Raw genomic sequence first — 4,490 nt, 5'->3', positions numbered from 1 at the left:
ATGAACCACACTGTCTAAACCTTCTTCACTCCCGCCAACACCCACCGTCCCCCCAACTATGAGATGCCGAAGGAGGAGCAAGAGGTGGCTGCACCAGGGGTGCCCCACAACCCTGCGCCCCCAACATCCACGGTGATCCACATCCACAGCGAGACCTCCGTGCCCGACCACGTCATCTGGTCCCTGTTCAACACCCTCTTCATGAACTCCCGCTGCCTGGGCTTCATAGCGTTCGCCTACTCCGTGAAGTCTAGGGACGGGAAGATGGTTGGCAACCTGACCGGGGCCCAGGCCTAGGCCTCCACCACCAAGTGCCTGAACATCTGGGCACTGATTTTGGGCATCATCATGACCATTCTGCTGATCATCATCCCAATACTGATTCTGCAAGCCTATCAGTAGATTCAGAGGAATCATCCTGGCCAGGGGCTCTACCCATGACCTGTCTCCCACATACTCCAGCTTCCATTCCTCGCCCTGCCCCCAGCCGAGTCCTGTATCAGGACTCACACACTTTTCTACAATGGCGTTCAATAAAGTGCACATGTTCCCGGAATAAAAAAAAAAAAGAAAGAAAGAACACCAGAGCGGCAGTGCCAAGCTGTGCGGGCAGAGCCCAAGCTATCTTTAAGAGGCATGGGCCGGCCAGAATTAAAGGTGCAGTTTCTTTCTCCAAACCCTCTCTGCTTGCTTTTGTCTGTCTGTCTGTCTGTCTCTCTCTCTCTCTCTCTCTTTCTTCCCCTTGCCCCATTTCTCTCCCTTTCCCTCTCAGCTGCATCTCTGAGCCAAAAACCTGCGGGAGGCATGGCAGACAGATGCTATCTATAGAAACTGGCATGTCCCAGCCGTGTGTTCTGGCCCAAAGCTCAGTCCCAGGCCCGAGGACGGGCCTGGGCTGTTAAAAGCCGCAGTCACCAGCACTGTGGGGGAGAGGAAAACAGCAGGGAGCGGGTGAAGTATAGCCCAAGCCCAGGTGGAACCGGAGCCTGCGTGGGACCTGGGAGGCGGCGGCCAGGTACAGCCCTGCAGGCCTCTCCGGAGTTCCCCAGTAGGAGGCAGCAGTGAAAAAAGGGGCCCAGGGTGTGCACATGGTCCCGGAGTCATGGCAAACAGGAACTCAGCGGCCTGGCTTTTAAACCACAGCGGCAAGCAGTTTTGTTTTTTTTTTTTTCTCTCATAGTGTAGTAAAAAAACAGCAGTTGGCTGGGCGCAGTGGCCCAGGCCTGTAACCCCAGCACTTTGGGAGGCCAAGGCGGGCAGATCAGGAGGTCAGGAGATCAAGACCATGCTAGCCAACATGGTGAAACCCTGTCTCTACTAAAAATACAAAAAACTAGCTGGATGTGGTGGCACACGCCTGTAATCCCAGCTACTGGGGAGGCTGAGGCAGGAGAATCGCTTGAACACGGGAGGTGGAGACTGCAGTGAGCTGAGATTGCACCATTGCACTTCAGCCTGGTGACAGATCAAGACTCTGTCTCAAGAAATACAAAAACAAAGAAACAGCCACTGGCTACAAGCCGCACCTGGCTTTCGCACCAATACCTGGGTTCAAATTCGAGGCACAGGCCTGCTGCACGCTGAGATCTCATTCAGACGAGGCTTAAGGAAGCTCTCCACGTTGCTTTTAATGAAAATGGCCAAACCGCAAAGGGGCTAAGGCATAGAGCTGGCGGTTGTGAGATTGCTGGTTCAAGTCCCTGGTAGAAACAACCTTGAGTGGGGAAATCCAAAAGCTGAAGGCTGTTTGCGCTTTCTGTATAATTTGTCTTGTTTAGGATTGGCTCTATCTCTGATAGAACTTTTCCATCTAGAAGATCATAGTAAAACCGGTTCCAGGGCCCAAATAGTTAATGGCAGGCCTCACAACCCTAAGGGCATTTTCCTATAATGGAAAATAAAGTTGGGGAAGAAGGTCCAGGTCCTGAGGGTATTGCCTCGGCCACACGGCCCCACCTTCTTCAGATTAATGTGCATTAAGTTCCCTCCCTAGAAGTTTACCCTTCCAGGGCAGTTTTATAATCTGGCCTGTGCAAATTAAACTTTTGCTAGGAAATATTGGTATCCATCTCCCAAGCCTCACTGGACTTGTCAAGAACTCATTGGTATACAACTACCCAACCCAGCAGCCCTCATGCCTCTATGGTAGTCACTGGAGGTCATGCAAACAGTGAGTCCCATGACACTGGTAGGCATCATTTAAATCCAGTACACGGGAGACCCCCTGAAAAAATAATCACTCATCTTGGGCACACGGAAATTTCAAGGTACTGACCAAGGAATGCCTCAGACCTGGTACCCTTATCTAAGGAACGCCTCAGTTCGAGGGGCTGTAATTTATAACCGGGGATGCTGGCATCCCTTGTGTTCAATTTCAGATGGATGCCAATCTTCCCAAACTCAAGTCCCCATTAAAATGTATACTGGAAAATTAGGACCAATTTAACACACAATCTTTGAAAAAGAAATGGCTCATTTTCCTCTGCCAAACAGAGTGGCCAAAATACCCCCTGCCAAGTGGCAAACCTGGCCTCCAAAGGGAGGTATAGACTGTAACACTATTCTTCAATTAAACCTGTATTGTAAAAGTGAGGGCAAATGGTTTAATGTCCTCTATGTGCAACTTTTCTTTTTCCTAAGGAATAAGCCTCAGCTGTGTCGGGCCTGTACCCCATACCCTACTCAGCCCTCCTCAGGACCACCTCCACATACTGAACTCCCTGTGGTAACTACCTCCGCACGTGCTAACTGAGGCTCGTTAGTCCCGTACCCCAACAGGAGCCAGAAAGGGCCAAGACGGCCAGGGCATCTCAGGCTACTGGGATGCCCCGATTCTGCTCCCTACAGGCAGTGGGAGAAAAATTTGGCCCAACCAAGGTGCATACACCCTTCTCACTTTCTAACTTAAAGCAAATTAAGGTGACTTAGAAAAGTTTTCAAATAACCCAGACAAGTACATAGATGTTCTGCAAAGCCTGGATCAGTCCTTCAAACTAAACTGGAAAAATATCATGCTATTGTTTCATCAAACCCTAACCAGCAATAAGAAAGAGGCTGCTCTAGCAGTGGCTCAAAAATCTGGGGACACTTGGTACCATAGTCATGTACATAACCTAATAATGCCAGAGGAAAAGGATAGATAGCCAACAGGCAAACAGGCAGTCCCTGGCACAAACCCTCACTGGAATCCGGATTCAGAACAAGGGGACTGGAGTCGCAGGCATTTCCTAACCTGCATACTTGAGGGATTAAGGTGAACTAGGAAGAAGCCCATAAACGACGCAGTGTTATCCGCCATAACTCAGAGAAGGGAAGAAAACCCAACAGCTTTCCTTAAGCAATTGTGGGAGGCCTTAAGAAAGTACACTCCCCTGTCACCAGACTCCATTAAGGAACAGTTAATACTAAAGGACAAGTTTATTACTCAGGCAGCAGCAGATATTCAGAGAAAGCTCCAAAAGCTGGTCTTGGGGCCAGAGCAGAGTCTAAAATCATTACTAAACCAGGCAACCTAGGTGTTTTATAATAAAAACCAGGAGGAACAGGCTGAAAGGAACAGAAAAAAATCAAAGAAAAGCTGCTGTCTTAGTCACGGCCTTCAGGCAAGTAGACCTCAGGGGCTCAGATAAGGGAAAGGCTCAGGTTAGCCGCCAGTCTGGCAGAGCTTGTTACCCGTGTGGTCTAAAGGGACATTTTATAACAAATTGTCCCCAAAGGAATAAACCACCATCTCGTCCTTACCCGCTGTGCCAAGGGAATCATTGAAAAGCACACCGTCCCAGGGCACAAAGGTTCTCAGGGCCTGAGGTGTCTAACCAAATAACCCAGTGGTGGGACTGAGGGTGCCTGGGGCAAGTGCCAGCTCAAATCATCACCCTCACAGAGCCCCGGGTAAAGCTGACCATATAGGGCCAGGAGGTTAATCTTCTCCTGGGTGCTGGTACAGCCTTCTCAGTATTTCTCTCCTGCCCTGGAAACTTGGTGCTTGTTAAATCTCTCCCCTCAGACTCTCCCTCTCTAGGCCCATCTCAGAAAGGACCATTTTCGTTTATTCTGTCTACCCTAATGGCAGTTATGGTGGAAATTAACACATGAATTCATCACACTCGGCTAAAGCCTTGAACACCTCCTGAAAAAAGTCATAAACCCTCCACTCCACAGCTTAAAATTCCAGGAAACAACCCTTCGTACACCTGCAAGCCTTTAAAGGATCTACCTCTGCTCTTCCAACAAAATCCCCAGGAAAGTAACCACTCATAACTCTAATGTATATCTTGGCATTAACAGGACTGTAACTCTCAACGTTGCTATCTCTCAAACGCCAACTATTCCTTTCATTGGGGGGTTGGGGTTAAATAATAGAAAAACTTGGTGCTGGTATTTGAAAAGTCACTACCTCTATTCAGTTACTATAAACTATCTCAGGAGTTAATTAATAACATAGAAAGGTTGCTAATTCTCTCTGTGGGGGCAGCTCACTCTGCAAAACA

The 4,490-nt window shown here is 48.9% G+C and overlaps 1 pseudogene; it reads left to right on the top strand.

The window, feature by feature from the left end:
* LOC105707966 (interferon-induced transmembrane protein 3-like) lies at positions 1-402 on the top strand (annotated as a pseudogene).
* Positions 403-4,490: the final 4,088 nt, after the last annotated feature.

The sequence above is a fragment of the Aotus nancymaae genome, unplaced genomic scaffold (assembly GCF_030222135.1).
Source record: "Aotus nancymaae isolate 86718 unplaced genomic scaffold, 86718_ANA_hifiasm-v0.15.2.pri h1tg000003l, whole genome shotgun sequence".
Classification (NCBI taxonomy): domain Eukaryota; kingdom Metazoa; phylum Chordata; class Mammalia; order Primates; family Aotidae; genus Aotus; species Aotus nancymaae.
The sequence above is the reverse complement of the archived record's forward strand: the minus strand, read 5'-3'. Positions and strand labels throughout refer to the sequence as shown.